General features: G+C 44.4%; 1 long non-coding RNA gene across 1 annotated transcript; it reads right to left on the bottom strand.

The window, feature by feature from the left end:
* Nucleotides 1–8,051: 8,051 nt before the first annotated feature.
* Nucleotides 8,052–13,037, bottom strand: LOC127007028 (uncharacterized). The gene is made up of 3 exons (XR_007760037.1): nucleotides 12,897–13,037; nucleotides 8,435–8,477; nucleotides 8,052–8,292 (listed from the first exon to the last, which is right to left on the bottom strand). It is a non-coding gene; the product is annotated as an uncharacterized LOC127007028 (long non-coding RNA).
* Nucleotides 13,038–17,719: the final 4,682 nt, after the last annotated feature.

Here is a 17,719-nt window from a genome sequence, read left to right as displayed (position 1 = left end):
TTTTACTCCCAGTCCTCGCTCTTCCTTTTCAGTAGCTTCATGGCTTCCCCGATCTGGTTCGATGGTTATTGTTGGTTTAAGATTCGCAGCAGAAAGGTGAGAGTATTAGTAGCTGACGTGGTAGCGAAATTCCTTCACCTGGTATACCTAGAAAAGACTCCTTAAGATTTGTTTTCTGGAGTTGCACCTCTCTCTCTCTCTCTCTCTCTCTCTCTCTCTCTCTCTCTCTCTCTCTCTCTCTCTCTCTCTCTCTCTCTCTCTCTCTGAATAAATAATTTAAAGAGTAAAATATGTAACAAAGTTTATTATGTATGCGAAATATTTGAATTATTTTCTTACGTAATTTTCCTGATGGTTCTCTTTCTCTTCGTTGTGTGTGTGTGTGTGTGTGTGTGTGTGTGTGTGTGTGTGTGTGTGCGCTCCTTGCGTGACGTGCTGTACTAACCAGACAAGGCCTCGTATATTTTACAGTTGTAAACAACACACACACACACACACACACACACACACACACACACACACACACACACACACACACACACACACACAACAGTGGTATGTACGTACACGTCCCTTCAATATTAAAACAAATATTTTCTTTAAATACACGGAATATATCAACTGTACAGCATACAAGCTTACTTCCTTATTTTAGCTTTTTCCTTCCCTTTCAGTTCGCCTTCCCATTCCTTTATCTTTCCAATCGCATTTCCCTTCCTTTCCCATTTAACCTGCCCTTCCCGTTCTCTGCACTACGATCGACCTCCAGCCTTCATTCCCTTCCCCTTCCTCAGTGACCACCAATCCCATTCCTAAAAGCCCCTAATTTCTTTCATCGGTGCAGTGCCACGGAGGGAGAGCTGCTGAGGGAGGAACGGATTAGGCGGGCGAGGAATAGGGAGGAGAGGATTGTGTGGGAGGGAAGGCAGTAACAGGCTTGCAAAGGGTCGGGTGTTGGATATCCTGGGGGGAAGGGATAATGATGAAAGGGAGGTGAATGAAAAGTGGGATATGAAATAATTTGTCGAGGTGAGCGAAGTGACGGGTAGAACAAGGGCTGAGGGCTAGCGTGGGAGACAGGCTGGTGTGTGTGTTTTGTGGGGTGGTTGGGGACGGTAGCAATGGAGGGTGGAACTATTATGGTGGCTCTGAGGGAAGATAAGAGGTGAGAGGGTTTAGGAGAACGTGTGAAAAAAGGGATGATGAGAAAAAATCGCGATGATAAAAAGAAGCGGATTAGGGCACGGGCGATAATGAGGGAAAGGATGAACGGGATGATGGCGAGAATAACGGGAAGGAGAGACATTGAGGAAAAAGGAACGGTGGGAAAAAAATAGAACCGGCGGAGCTTTGAAAGAGAACAGGCCGTCGTGTAAGAAAGAAAGAGAAGTAAAGATTCTGGTCGGGAAAAGACGAGGAGAAAAAAATATCCTAACGAGAAGATTCCTGCCACGCACAACTTGGCTTGCCGACTGACTCTGCAATTTGTTAGTTATTCCGGGGTTGGATTTTTCCCCCTTCCGTCGGCGCCTCTTTCTGTCCTTTCCCTCGTTCTTTTACACTTGTTCGCTCATACTTCGTGCTCATTTGCTTCCTCTCGTCCCTCCATTTCTCACTTCAGTGCATCATTCCTTGGTCCTTGACACTCCTCACCTACTCTCATCCCTTCCTCTTGTTCCTCTCCCCGAGTCAGACACGTTTGCTTTCCCTGCCTTTTCTTTATCGCATTATCTTCCTCCTAACTCTCGTCCCCTTACCACTTACTCCATGCCTCTCACCCTCGCTATCCATGGTCCGCTTCAATCCCTCTTCACTCTTTCTCTGTGCACTCCTGCCTGCCTGCCTGCCCCTCCTCCCTCCACTATCAGTCCCGGGTCACGTCATCCCCACACCCTCATCTTTGCATCCATTTCGTCGCCTCCGTGTTGCCTGGGAGTTGGAGCTGCAGCTGTGTGGAAGCCCCCAGCGGAGAGCCAAGGTCACGGGAGGCCGTCACGGGTTGCGCAGCTGGCAGGGTATTGCTCCTAATGCTGCTTTTATTACCAACACTATTATGACGCATAGCTACTACTACTACTACTACATACTATCACAACTAATACTACTGCAGATGTTAATGTTGCTGATTGACGAAACATTGAAGTTGGTTGTCGGTGTAGGTGCATCTATCATCCACTCTCACTTCCGTAAGTTCTGCTCGTAATATCATATAACAACCGATTGTCTACAGCCTCTCATAAGAATGTGAACAATACCAGTGTGTGACTTTCACGTCAGCCAAAACACAACTGCCAGACGCAGAGGAAGCGGCACACACACGGTGAAATAGGAGGTCCATTTATCTGCCACATATTTCACCAGTATATACAGCAGCTCAAAATAATGTGTCTCAGGAAAAATATCTTCCAGAACAAACGGTCGATTTTTTTTAATAATCATAATCTTATAACTGACAATAAAGACTGAAGATGTATAAACCCTCGTAAGAAACCGGTCAGTAGTTGCCCAAACATTATGATGGGATAACTTTTGCATCTTTATAGCTGATGGTAAAAAAAAACAAATATGTACCAGGCAAGGCTCCTTCCCTCGCTCCTGACAAGCCCCGCCCTGCCCTAACAACACAGTATTATATAAACACAATAATATGTTGGAATGTTCATATTGCCTTTAAAAACACATATATTCCGTATGTCTACCATGAGAAAATGGGATGTGTAGTAGTAATAGTAGTAGTAGTAGTAGTAGTAGTAGTAGTAGTAGTAGTAGTAGTAGTAGTAGTAGTAGAGGAGGAGGAGGTACAGAAGATTGAAAAGGAGGAGGTAGGAGGAGAAGAAAACGCAATCAAACTGAAGACCCAACAGGAACTGACTTCTCCCCATCCATCTGTCACTACCGTCAGCTACACGCGGCCACTGAGAAGTCTGAGCTGGAGTGAGGAGGCGGCGCTGGAGGGAAGAGGAGGAGGCAGTGTATGCATCTGAAGGACACGGAGGTGGGGAAGGGGATATGAGAAGAGGACAATACACTAATACAAGCCACCATCAGTCACGAAACACAAGGAGCTACAAACTAACTCCCTCGTTATCTTCCTCTCTTCGCCGATTCCCCCCCCCTCCCCCCCGGTACCCCCGCCGAGTCAAGGCTTCTCACGAGGTTCTTGGTCTGTCTTCGCCACCTCAACCATACCAAAGAGACTTACTGAGTCTTCTACCCGGAACCTACGTACTCAGCTATGACAAACGCTCACGCACCACCATTCCACCGACCCACCCACTCAACTCCACGCGTCTCCTTCCCCACCCCACAAAGCTCCACACTCCGGCTTCCACCCATGGCACTCCCCACTTTCTATCGTCTCTAACCTCCACCCAAACCCCACCCCTCCCTCGCAGCTTACACTCTTCCCTTCCAACCACCCTCCTGACACCTCCTCCTCCTCCTCTCGTCGTCCCCTGACTCAATTCTTGGAGACGATCCCCCGCAACCACCGACACGCTGGCCTCGTGACACGCTGAGGCCGCACTAGAAAAAAAAGTGTCAGTTACTCTTCTCGGAAAGGGTGTGAGGCGGCCTTAAGGGGAGGACGGCATGCGGTAGTTTCTGAGGAGTCGTTCATTCATCAGACACTCGTTATCGTATCAAATGGGCAGAGCAAATATACATCTAAATAAACAAGTGATGTTTATGAATGCTTCGGCTCTTGAGTTGGTGGTGATTGTTATGATGGTGATAAAAACAACTATTCATATCACTGCCGCTACATCGACTATTGACTACTACACTACTACTGCCACTACTGCTATTACAACTACATACTACTATGGTCATATAATAATTTCAAAATAAACAATTATATTATCATAATTATTACCAACAATATCTGTAAAGATTATCATATTATTTTCGTTATTATTGTTATCCTTATCATCATTATAAGAAAATTATTTTGGAAGTTTTATTATCATTATCATTATTATTAGCAGTAGTAGTAGGAGAAGTAGCAGGAGTAGTGGTAGTAATAGTAGTAGAAAAAGTTGTTGCAGCAGTAGTAGTAACCGTTGTAAAAAAACAACAGCAACATATGTTGTTATTGTTGTTTTAGGGGTTCCCAGCCGGCCAGTAGGGGTCGTTGAGAGGCTACAAGTACACACACACGCAAGGCTTTGGTGCCGCCGTGGGTCACGTTGCCCCGAGCTGATCACGGGACGGGGTAAGTGAGTGAGAGGCTGCCGTCCTTGATGCGAGTTCCCCCCCACTCCCCCCTTTCTCACTAAATTCCAAAGAAGTGGCAAAAAACATTATTTAGAACGTGGTATCAAGAACCGCTGCCTGTTTATAGAGTCGATTAACTTTCATTTCAAAGATATTGAACAAAAATATTCTCAGAAACTTGTATGCCTGTTATATGAACGGTAACACCAGAGAGCAACTTAATTTAAATGCAGCGACGACCGATATTGTAGTTAATGGGCGTCCATATTTCTATGTAATGCATAAAAGTAATGTGAAGTTACTTGAACTTGTTAGGTTTTCATAATGCTTTGCATTAAACCGTGTTCAGGGAACTACTTCCCACTATATTCGGAAATTCATACAAAGGGGAACATATGAGTTAGTTTTTGTTTGTTTGTTTGTACACACACACACACACACACACACACACACACACACACACACACACACGCACACACACACACTATGTAAACTCATAGAGACATGTAAATACTACGTGTGTAATCTTGTCCCTCCTACTATATCTTAACCCAGTAGCAGCTACGGGCCAAATTTGTGGCTTTACCGTGTAGCAACGACGGGCCAAATATGTGTCATGATATAAACCCCCAAAAATAGATGATACATAATCTGATCACAAATGCTTTGACATATATTATGAAATGGTTTCTGTGAGTGATGATTTTTTTTCTTCTCATTTTTCTCGCTTAGAGGGACCATTAAGAAACATGATCCCCGCTGCTATTGGGTTAAGAACCTCTTCAACCTTTCAACCTGTAATAGTTCATCTGGGTGAGTCTCGGGAAGGACGTGCTCCCATGACTGATCGATACACTCTGAAAGTACCGTCTTCCACGAAAACTCCTTCATCGTCTGCTCCACAGTATTCACTTCCCCGTTCGCCTGTGAATATCGATTTCAGGAAGACTTGGTTAACGAATCTTACACTCTCGTCGTGTTCAGGCCGAAAAGTTTTTCGCTGACAGGACATTTTACAGACCACATTTGAACAAGGGGAGAAGAGGGTGTGGTATGATTGGTCCATGCTACATTTAAAAGCCCATCATTATGTAGCTTTAAGCTCTTTAGGGAATTTTCCTGGCTGGCGATCATGAGTCCTGGACATAATCAGACCGTAGGTGAATAACATCCACAAGTAGAATGCTCTTTTAGTCTACCTATGAATTACTGTATTTTTAGGCACAAAAGTTTGATAAAACAATCCCAAAATAATAAAATAGCATATTTAAAGATACGAGAGAGAGAGAGAGAGAGAGAGAGAGAGAGAGAGAGAGAGAGAGAGAGAGAGTGTGTGTGTGTGTGTGTGTGTGTCAGGCAGACACACACTCAGACACAGACAGACAGAAATAGACATAAACAATCAGGGGTTTCACTTGAGAATCTTACGTGCCGTCTCCAGTAAGGAGCAACCACGCTTGGCGACGACAACAGACACAAGCAGACAGCAACACGAAGATTGAATGTGTACGATCCACGTCACCTCGTCACTCTGAACAGTGCCCGTCAATCACTACACTCTCACCTCACTAAATGTTTTTTGTTCTACTTTTCTCCTCCTTTTTCTTCCTCAACTTTCTCCTTCTCTTCTTTTTCCTCAACTTTCTCCTTCTCTTCTTCTTCCTCAACTTTCTCCTTCTCTTCCTCTTCCTCCACTTTTCTCTTGGACTTCTTCCAGGGTTTATAGGAAAAGTGGGGCAATCTTATCCACAGTAATGTTATGTATTCAGACTTGCATTACGTCTTTGGTACCAAATGAACGGCGGTAGCATAAATTAAACATTTTTTATCTCTACCGTTTCCGGGCTACTTATTATCTCTGGGGCGTCTACCGATTCAGGGAATCTAATGCAGTATACTGGGATCGGCAGGATTTTTCTCAAAGATTCACCCGCCAGTGGCATAACCTTCCCGCAGAAGTAGTTAGTGCGATAATGAACGGCTCTTAAAAATCACTGACCGCAACTTCAATGCAACAGGAATACACTGAATGTACCCGTAAGCATATACAACCGAATACAATTAATCACTAGAACAGACAGACTTATTGTACAGCGTGAGGCTCTATGTTGCCCGGTTTTCAATGTTCCACTTTCTTATCCTTTTCCACCTCCTCCTCCTCCGCTTCGTGTCTGCATGTGAGGGAGGAAGGAAGTGTGCTGGAGGAGAGGAGTCGTAGAGAAGTTGGTTATGGTTGCAGGGTTGGCAGGGACACTGATGAAGATGTACGGACGCTCAGGAGTAGGGCAGGAAGGGCTAAAAGCACTACAAATGGACGGCGGAACTCCTAGTGACCTGATGGGGTGCTCGCTCCTCGCTCCCCCTCTTCTTTTTCTTCCTTCTTTCTTTCATACTTTCTCTCTGGCTTTCGTTATTTTCTTTGTCTCGTGTTTTCCCTTTCTTTCATTTTTCTTCCTTTATTTCTTTCGCTTTGATCTTTATTCCCCTTTTGCTATATCTGGCTAAAGTTCGTAAATGTGATGCCTATTTCAACGTGAGAAAAACTACGCTAAAATTAACGATACTTACAATCCATAGCCTGATCTTGTTAGTTTTTGTTTCTTTGTACACACACACACACACACACACACACACACACACACACACACACACACACACACACACACACACACACACACACACGAAATATGGCGTTTCTTTTTTTCGTGCCTGGAGTAGGTGTAAATAAACTGTGAAGTTCAGAAACACCTTCATGATACTACTCACAGAGACCTGCAAAGTCCTACGTGTGTGATCTTGTCCCTCCTACTATATCTTGAGATCGAGAATTATGAAAAATACATGATAGTAATATTAGGTGATATTTCTTTTTCAGTTTTCAGCTTCTTAACCCTAGAGGACTTAAGATATGGCCGAGTAATATACTATACCTTTTTACGGAATAAAAAAAAAAAATGAATGTTTTAATCAAAATTAATTGAAATTGAAAAAAATCTATACTTGCATGTATTTTGCAGTTTTAATTACTAATAACAGAGATGGAATACTTTGGGGGCAACGAAAAAGAAATAAATTATTTACTATATGACTAAACAAACAAACAAAAAATCGAGGTAATTTTTTTTTTATGTTCGGCCTATGGCTTTCTTGATGGGGCCTGCTAGTCGTTGCCAGCGCGTTAGTGGCACAGTAAGTGTTTTCTAGTTCAGCCATCTTGCTTGGCGCAGGCTACCTCCTAGGGCTTCCCTTGATCATAGACAGAGTTTCGTTAGAATCCGGCTTGATAGGTGGTCATTAGGACAGCATGTGGGTAGTCTTAGGCTACTCTGCGATGATTTGAAATTGTCAGATTGCAGCGGTGGGCGAGACTTGAACCCGGGCCGTTCAGGACACCACGCCCGCACGCTGACCACTCAGCGACTGCCTCCCGACTAAAGCGTAGGAGCTTGAGATGCGGGAGCTACAGTCTCTTGGCCCCGGTAAGAACTGTAAGGGTGAACGCTAAAAAAAAAAGGGGGTAATTTCGAGGTGAGTAATAGAACTATTTTCGCAATAAATATCAAAAGAAAATTTTTACCACTGTATATGAACACAAAAGTATCAGAAATCATTCGAGCAATATCTTGAGTCAAAAGACGACAATTGAACAAAAAAATTAAATTCATTTACCTCATATAAATGAACAAATAAGTAGAGGCTTTTTTTTGTTTTGTGAAAAAAAAATATAAACACGTATTCTTAATAAATATTTTTTACTATAATTTAACACTGAAAATGAACACTAAGTGATTGATTGAAAAGTTCTTACCTAAAATATTATGTGCAGTTCACACAAAGAGGCTTCATGTGGCGAGGGCACACAGGGCGGCGACAAGTTCCTGTCGGAGGTCCTTTGAAACAATGAGCACCGCGCCATGGAAGATCTGCTGCATGCCAGCACTGAGTAGCTTGGGCCAACAGCACTGACAGGTGATTTTATTCTTGATCATCCACGCATATTTGTACGTAAACACTTACGTGGGGTAAAAGCCTCCCAAGTCTCCCCCGCTACAAGCCAGCACGAGCGAGCGATGTGAGCTTGTGGTTTTGAGCAGACAAAGAGAACGATCTTAGAAATGGAAACTAAACCCTTCGGAGATATCATATGCCACGGACAGGTCGGACGAAGGTCCACAGTTTAAGCTTCTCTCTTAAAATACATATATCTAAAGACTCTTACCTTGGGCATCTACGGAGAACTAGTTACGACAACGTGATCGATTCTGTTGGAAAGAAAAAGACTGAGTTAGGGAAACGAACGGATAAGGAAAAACAAATGAACGTGTGTGTGTGTGTGTGTGTGTGTGTGTGTGTGTGTGTGTGTGTGTGTGTGTGTGTGTGTGTGTGTGTGTGTGTGAAAACAAGACATGACAAACTCCATGGTGTACACAATGATGTCTCTCACAGGTCATTTGATAATCTAATGAATGTTTTGTCATCACTCGTAACACAATTCTATATTTACAGCAAAAGTCAACTCAGAAAAAAAGTTACAGAAAAAAATCCGCTATCTCGCTGCTCCCCACAAATAAAATAATATACTAAATTTTGCCAGCATTTTGTTTCGCAGAGTAAGTAAAATTTCAAGAATTTATTTTTTCATCACAACTACAATCCTTTCTACCTTGTTCCCGTTATTCTCAGGAAGCACTACAGCGTCACGATGACAATACCTCTGCATGTCCATTACTAACCGACAAAGACACACTATATAGGTGGAGTTGTGCGTATGCTTCATGCAGGGTCATGCGCACTATAGTGGTGAATGCGGAGTCTCCCGTTTGAAGTTCTGCCGACCACTCCCATTCATCGCTTAGTGGCTAAAAATTTCCAAAATATTATCCATCTTCTTCATCTGACTTCGGTCAAGAGGTGCACCGGAGGCCAGTATGAGGCAGGAAGCAAGAAATATACCAGTCACACAAAAAAGTCTCCCCTTAAAAAGATGGGACCGATCAACAGTGTCCCTTCAAATAAACTACATGCCTAACGGCCCTGCACATGTAAAAGAAAACAAACACTAGCTATAACTTTCTCTGCTGTCGGCGGCCACGGTGGAGTAAGGGTGCAGCGGGGGTAACGTGTGTGCCTGGCGAAGCATGGGTGTGAGGGGGCGTGAGTTTGTGAGAGTTCTGGCAGAGGGCGGAAAGGGGACCCAGGGTGGTCAGGAGGAGGAGTGATATTGGGAGCCGACTTTGTGAGTTGTGAAAGGAATTGGGCAGGTGCACCACATAGCCAGTCAGTATTAACAGGTGGATGCCAATTTCGTAATTGAATGTGAGAATGTCAAAATAGGTAAGCATAAGGGAATATATATCTATATTTATCTATATACAATACATAGAAAAAAATTCACACACGAACCCCACACACCACCTCCTCGGCACCCTACTCCTCCTACACACAGGAGGCGATAACAAAATGCTTTACAACCAGACCATGAAAGAAAGAGAAGGGCGTTTCTGAATAGAGCATTTGCTGATCTCAATTCACGATAATACACCGGCATCAAAGGTCACCAGAACCTGGAGACATTTGGACTTCTCCCACACACAGCGTTGCAGTCCAAAAACTTGAAAAGTACTCAAACAACCGTTCAAGATGCACACCTCGTCTCAAAGCTCCAAATATTGCAATCAACAGCATTGAATAATAATAATAAACATCTTGCCTTACATAAGCAAGGAGCACAGACCAAAACATACAGAATTTATCTCCAGGGTGGAGTAAAAGGCATGAACCTAGTTATTATTCTACATGTAAAAAACATGTTATTGTAATCTCACCCAGCATGGCAATACTGGTCTGGATCGAGTCCGTAACTGATCGGATGGGGGAGATAAAGACGCTAGAACACAAACGCCATGGATTCGTACGATGATATGAATGTTTGGGAAAGCCCAAAATGGCCAAGGAGAGAAGTATATGATACTTAGATTACAGGTAACGTGTTAATGGAAAGAGAACGAATCTGGCCGCCACAGTGACTAGTATGACAGATGTTTGTTATTTTTTTCGCAATATCAATGAATAGATGTAATGATACGAGTGGATTTCCTGATCCACCATGCAGAGAATACCGTAAGCGTGAGCATCTGGTCTTGTGCAGCTGTCATAACCAGATATCGAAACAACGGCCGTCAGTGGCCACAACAAAATCTTCAAATAGCTTCGAGACAAATTTGGCTTTTCCAAGACCCTGCGGCTCCGACTACCGTTTTATCGGGCTTTTGATGCTCGACCTCGATCTTAGTAAATTGTTTGTCTGTTGTGGCGCAGGGAAGTAAAGGTCAGCTGTCCAGGCGCCGGATGGAATCGAGTTTGTATTAAGTGTTATAAAATATCTATTCTAATGAAACAAAATGTCACATCATGATTTTCTAAGAATAATATTTATGTAATTATGCCTGGGGAAATATTTATATCTGCAGACGTCAGTTAAAACTAGTAAGAGCGCGGCAAACGTCTTGAAGGAAAAAAGCAAACTGAGGAAGAGAGGGAGGGACAGGAGGACGCATAAAAGAGGAAGAAAAGGAGGCAATAAATAAGATAGAGGAGGTAGATAATAAAGGAGTGAAATTGGGGGAGGATGAGAGGGAAAGGAGGAAGAGTGACAGAGGATGAAGAAGAGAGGAAGAAAAGACAATATTAAACAGGATGGAAATTGAGGAAGGGAGGAATGGAGATAAAGGAGGCTCCGTGTTGGCAGTCATTACCAGACCTAAAAATGTGTATGTCAAGTGAACGTGACTGGGCATGGGCGTCGAGCCTCTGTCGTGTTGGCGCTATCATTTACACATCGGACACAGCTTCTGTTACCAGCTCTTCTGATTATCTTTTGTGAACCTTGGCACGTAATTAACTGCTTTTTCGGCCACCTCTTCGGATTCTTTACAGGAGCAGCGAGTAGCAAGCTTTTTTTTATTGTTTCCTTCTTTTTGTGCCCTTGTGCTGTCTAGTACTACTTTGCTGTAAAAAAAAAGAAAAAAGAAAAAAAGATAGATAGATAGAAGCAACACACGCATCTCAAGAGTATTCAATGCCCAGAAGCTGCGTTCTGTCACTATCAAGAACAAGTTCAGCTGAGACTTGAAAATAGTGTGCTAAAAGTCGAGCTGGACGAGACAATCACGCAGGAGCACAGTGGAGGCCGGCATTCCTCCTCACCTCCCCGTCCCCCCTCCGTCGCCCCGTCCTCACGCAGCCCCCTCGCCGCCTTGTCTCCCCGCGCCACCCAACATGTGAGTGAAGGCGCCGTCGGGAGAAGCACTAATCAAGGTGATGGCGCGAGGCGGGCGTCTGGGACCGACTGCCGAGGCCCACGGATTAATAAATGCGAGTGACTCCCGAACTCCTCATTAAATTTGTGGAGCCTAGTCGAAAATTTTCTCCCTAAAACACGGAAATTATTCTTTACAAGCACCGAAACATTAAGCGGGAATATTTTACATGTTCACTTTCACTTCAAGAACTTCCCGTGCAGCGAAAATACTGCCGTTCATGACCAATCTACAAAATCATTCTTATGCGACGTCAAAAATGTGAACCGGAGCATTACTGTTACTTCTATTAGCGTGCACACTCTTTAAGAAGGTGATAAACAGATGATATTCACAGCGAGGTAACCACGCGTCTAAACAACAAGCAAAGGTTAAGAGAAAGAAGTATGTGGCAGGCGGCGCTGAGCCTCGGGGGTCGTTCTCATTTCTTGGTTGCCGCGTGTGTGGAAGATTATTACCTTCACGCCTTGAGGGTGCTCGGCTACCGGATCACCCTGATTGCCACACGTAGTTCCCTCACTGCTATGATTTCCTTACCAAACACTGAATAGGGTAGCTGAATCGACACCGACTTCTCGACTGGCCCGCGAAGCAAACATAAACAGAGCCAGCAAAGTCCCTAGACCAGCAACAGGCGACACAGGTGACCTTTCATCCTCGTATGTAGGTACTGCCGGGAAATGTAATACCAGAGAGGCAATACCGGAAAGAAATACTCCACCTGTGAAAAATTACCACCCAAATAGTTATCCATCACAACTTCACAACACAGCCCAGAGAGAAGAAAGAACCCTTTGCACCACAGGACATAATTCAATCTATATTTTTTTTGTAACGCTACATACACATTTTCTTCAAACAACTTTTTCCAGTCTTGGTTGAAAGGATCGTATCGAGTACTGAACCTCCCCTGTGCTCACCACCACCTCTGTGATCACACACACACACACACACACACACACACACCCGAGAGAGAGAGAGAGAGAGAGAGAGAGAGAGAGAGAGAGAGAGAGAGAGAGAGAGAGAGAGAGAGAGAGAGAGAGAGAGAGAGAGAGAGAGAGAGAGAGAGAGAGAGAGAGAGAGAGAGAATGGAAGGGGCTGTGAACGTACCCCAAAACCCTGAACAAAAGAGCCAGTCAGTCCCTCATCTCCCGCCCCCGCCCCCCCCCTATCTCGCCCTCACACTCCCCCCTTCGACTCTCCCTTACCCTCCAAAAACATGGTTAGACGGGGTCCTCCTCCTCCTCCCCCTCCTCCTCCGCCTATTCGTACTTCGCCCCCTCCTCTTCTCCCTCCTCCTCCTCCTCTACCTCTTTCTATTTCGCCCTCTCCTCTTCTTCCTCCTCCTCCTCCGGAACTCACCAGGAAGCAGCGTGGGCCAGCCAATAACACATGACCCTGCACACAATATCCACTATTTTTTGTGATTTTCTTCGGCCCGCAGCACAGTGATTACACCCCCACGCGAACTTCCCATCAAGGGCGCTCGCTGCCTCCCGTCCGTCTGGCTGGCCGGACACTGAACCTCCTCTGTCGATCACTCCTTTCTTATTGCTTCTGTAACAGTTATCGTCTTCCTCGTCTTCTTGCGCCACCACCTCCTTTTTCTCCTCTTTTTCCTTTTGAACTTTTCTTTCTCAGATCTTTTACTTTTATCTTCCTTCATATTTTGCACAATCCAGCGTCTTTCTCTTTGTATCCGCTCTTGTTTTCTGCTTCCACCTGATCCTTTTCCTCTTTTTCTTGAACATTTCTTCACCATTTTTCTCTTTTTATCTCTCTGCTCCCGAGATCTTACTCCTTTACGTATTATAACTTCTACCCTATTACCTCTTCTACCTTTCATTACCTACTGGCTCCTCATTCTCAACTGTAATAAACTTCCCAGAAAATACACTCACTCTAGTTAATCTTCACCTCCCTCGGATCATCGCCATTCTTTTTAAACCGTTCCTCTTCAACATATTTTTTTTATACATCTTCCTCCGGTGCTTTTCAATCCACCCTTCGCCTTTCTTGCACCATTCACTTCCTTTCTCAGTCTCTCATCCTGTGATTGCTGCTTGTTTTTGTACGTCTCCATTCCATTTGTCCGCGTCCACCCTTCCCCTCCTTTGCATCACTCACTGTCCCCGTGTTCCCCTTTCATCCCTGTTAACCTTTCCCTTCCCTGCCATGCACCCTTCCAGAAACTTTCCATTTGTTACCATTTTTTTCTTTTCCTTTTTCTTCTGGTGTCTTTCTCGCTCTATATTTAAAAGATAAACGCTTGGTTAGTCATGGATACACCCCCGTAGTGATAAACGTAACATCTTTTCACAGACCCTTAAGGACAAATTAATACTTGGGACCTAATCACCTAATCTGGAGGTGACTTTTCATTGTACTCGTTTGAATGTTATACACTTGATATCCACCTTGCTGCACATAGTTTTTTTTTTCTTCACGTATCTTTTTTTATCAGCTAAAGGCCATCTCCATACAATTATTCTCTCTTCGTCTGTCTCTTCCAGCTTTTCCTAACTCGAATCAGTATACCCTGCCTTCCCTCATCGTATTTCGCATGAGTAAAATGTAAGAATTAAATAAAAAGAAGTCGCTCATAAGAAAAAAAAAATACTCCACGTTTATTTTTCACGGTACAGAAGACAGTTAAAAGGCAACACGATATTATGAAGAAGAAAAAAGTTCGCTATACACACGCTGCTACATTCCTCTCCGTGCATTTACGTCACAAACTCCTCGGCGTCTCTGATATGGGAATAAAAATCTACCTCTTTCTGAGGATAAATAATAACTTCTGCCCTTTCGTACCAGATGAGTGGCACTCCTGACAAGGCACACTGACCCCGCTAATGGCACCTCCCACTCTGTAAACAGTGACATTTTCCAGGTAATTCTATCCTCCTCCCTGCTCCATCCTCACGCCCTTACCTCCTTCCCTCCGTCTCTCCCTCTCTCCCTCCTTCCCTCCGTCTCTCCCTGTCTCCCTCCTTCAGCTCCCCGACTCCTTCTCTCCGTCTCTCCCTGTCTTCTTCCTTCAGCTCCCAGACTCCTTCCCTCCGCCTCTACCTGTCTCCCTCCTCCTCCTCCTCCCCTTCTCCTTCCCTCCGTCTCTCCCTCTCTCCCTCCTTCCCTCCGTCTCTCCCTCTCTCCCTCCTTCCCTCCATCTCTCCCTCTCCCTCCTTCACCTCCCCGTCTCCTTCTCTCCGTTTCTCCCTGTCTCCCTCCTTCGGCTCTCCGTCTCTCCCTTTTCCCTCCGTCTCTCCCTCTCTCCCTCCTTCAGCTCCCCGTCTCCTTCCCTCCGTCTCTCCCTGTCTCCTTTCTTTATCTCCCCGTCTCCTTCCCTCCGTCTCTCCCTGTCTCCCTTCTTTATCTCCCCGTCTCCTTCCCTCCGTCTCTCCCTGTCTCCCTCCTTTAGCTCCTCGTCTCCTTCCCTCCGTCTCTCCTTCACCTCCCCGTCTCCTTCCCTCCGTCTCTCCCTTCTCCCTCCTTCACCTCCCCGTCTCCTCCTCCTCCCTACAACACCGGCGTATACATCACTTTAAGGACGTGAAAACTGTGAAACATATTGCAGTATATTATCAGATACTGTGTACGTGATGTAAGATAAGGGCATAAAAATAGCTCGGACGTGTTATTCCATCTTACGTGACGGGATATAAAATTATGTTAGTTTTTTTCTCTCATTATATCATCAAAGAGAGCACTTGATCTTCACCTGACACCCTCCTCCTCCTCCTCTTTCTCCTCCTCCACCGTATCATCTTTTTCTTCCTCCACTTCCCTGTTTTTTTCGCTTCTTCAATAGCACTGTTCCCTCTTCATCATCCCCCACGCGCGGTATTATTTCCATATCATTACCAAACACCTTCCTGCATCGTTCCATATTCATCAGCATCATCACCTGCCACATCCACTTCTCATCTCATCTTCTTTTGTGTGATGCTGCGGCTTTGTTTTTCTCATTTTCTTTCCTTTTTTTCATGTTTCCTTCTTACTCGTCTTTTCCCCTCAATCTTTTCCTCCTCCTTCTTCCTTTCTGTACCTAATCGAAGTTTTGTATCTCTTTCTCTTTCTCCTCCTCCTTCTCTTCTTCATGCATACCTAATCGACCTCTTCTTCCTCTTTCTCTTCCCCCTCCTTCACCTAATCGACCTTCTCTTCATTTTCCTCTTCCTCCTCCTCCACATAATCGTCCTCCTTTTCCTCTTCCTTCTTCTTCACCGCGGCTTCACACTCCGATAGCCACGCCCTGCCAGTGTTACCAAGAACAGCCCATCCCGACAAACCGGCTATTAAGGGAAGGGAGGATCCTGGCTCTCTAAGATGACAGGCTTATTGCTTTTACCTGCGAAAGGAACACCTGCCTGCCAGCCTCTCTCTCTCTCTCTCTCTCTCTCTCTCTCTCTCTCTCTCTCTCTCTCTCTCTCTCTCTCTCTCTCTCTCTCTTGTCCTTTCTTACTTTCTTTTCCTTTTTAATGTCCTTTCAAGCACATTAACACACAGGGTATTTGTTTGATTCTAACGTTTTAGGTGTTTACTCTCATTTACCCCCCCCCCCCCCAGCACACTATATAATCGGCGTAGCCAGTCAGTAATCTCTCAGTGATAACCGATTTATCCCGAATTATCCCGTAAGGCAGGTGTGCATCGCTTCTACACGTGAGCAACACAACGAAATATCAGTCCAACCACCAAATTTTCCTTGTGAGCACGAACCACCATCATCCGGCCAGCGGTAACAGTACCACAAACAAGCGTACGATTTACGGCTCAGAATCACGCTCGTGCCCTCAGCTCTCACTCTCCATCTTACAGACAACAAGGGGAGCATTCTTAAACATAATGGCGCCCAAGGACACACATCTGCTACAAGGCTTTCGCATAAGTGGTGGCCCTCTCCTTGGTGGTAGTCTGACAAACGTTCTATGCCATGAATGTGAATAAAACACTCACGAGAAGCACATTAATCTCCTTTGAGTTATTTGGATATTATTAATGTGAAGGGAAGAAGCTTTTGAGAATACCAACGTTGCAGTGGCTTACCATTTTTCTCTTATACCCCAAAATATTAAAAGTAACTGTGTAAAATAATATAAGGCAAGGGTTTAGGAAAGGTTAGGGAAAGTAAGGTTTAGGAAAGGTAATGTAAGGTAAGGTAAAGAAAAGGCAAGGTTAGGTAAGGGTTTAGGAAAGGTTAGGGAAGGTAAGGTTTATTAAAGGTAATGTAAGGTAAGGTATAGAAAAGGCAAGGTAAGGCAAGGGTCTAGAAAAAGTTAGGGAAGGTAAGGTTTAGGAAATGTGTGAGGTGATGCCGCCACCCACTCCATCTACAAATTCACAACATACAACTTTCACAGTCCTCGGTCGACCAGTCTAACCCGTCTTGCACCCAACCCGCAACGCTTGAATACGATTACAAACGCTTTAATCATGAGGTTAGTCTAATATTCATTCTCTCTCTCTCTCTCTCTCTCTCTCTCTCTCTCTCTCTCTCTCTCTCTCTCTCTCTCTCTCTCTCTCTCTCTCTCTCTCTCTCTCTCATTAACTATAAGAAAAGCAATCTCCATAACTTCTTTAACAACGTCTTCATTACTTTACTGATCAAGTTGTATGTTTTTACACCTGAATCATTCTTTCATTGCCTTTCCAAAACCATAGCTCGTTCGTTTTGGCCACTCCTGTACCTTCCCTAATCGTTCCTAAACCCTTACCTTACCTTGCCTTTTCTATCTCTTACCTTACATTACCCTACCTATACCTTACCTTCCCTAACCTTTCCTAAACCCTTACCTTACCTTGCCTTTTCTATATCTTACCTTACATTACCTTTCCTAAACCTTACCTTCCCCAACCTTTCCTAAACCCTTACCTTACCTTGCCTTTTCTATATCTTACCTTACATTACCTTTCCTATACCTTACCTTCCCTAATCTTTCCTAAACCCTTACCTTACCTTGCCTTTTCTATATCTTACCTTACATTACCTTTCCTAAACCTTACCTTCCCCAACCTTTCCTAAACCCTTACCTTACCTTGCCTTTTCTATATCTTACCTTACATTACCTTTCCTAAACCTTACCTTCCCTAACCTTTCCTAAACCCATACCTTACCTTGCCTTTTCTATATCTTACCTTACATTACCCTTCCTATACCTTACCTTCCCTAACCTTTCCTAAAC

Source organism: Eriocheir sinensis, chromosome 34 (genome assembly GCF_024679095.1).
Source record: "Eriocheir sinensis breed Jianghai 21 chromosome 34, ASM2467909v1, whole genome shotgun sequence".
NCBI lineage: Eukaryota > Metazoa > Arthropoda > Malacostraca > Decapoda > Varunidae > Eriocheir > Eriocheir sinensis.
This window is presented reverse-complemented; position numbering and strand designations above follow the sequence as displayed.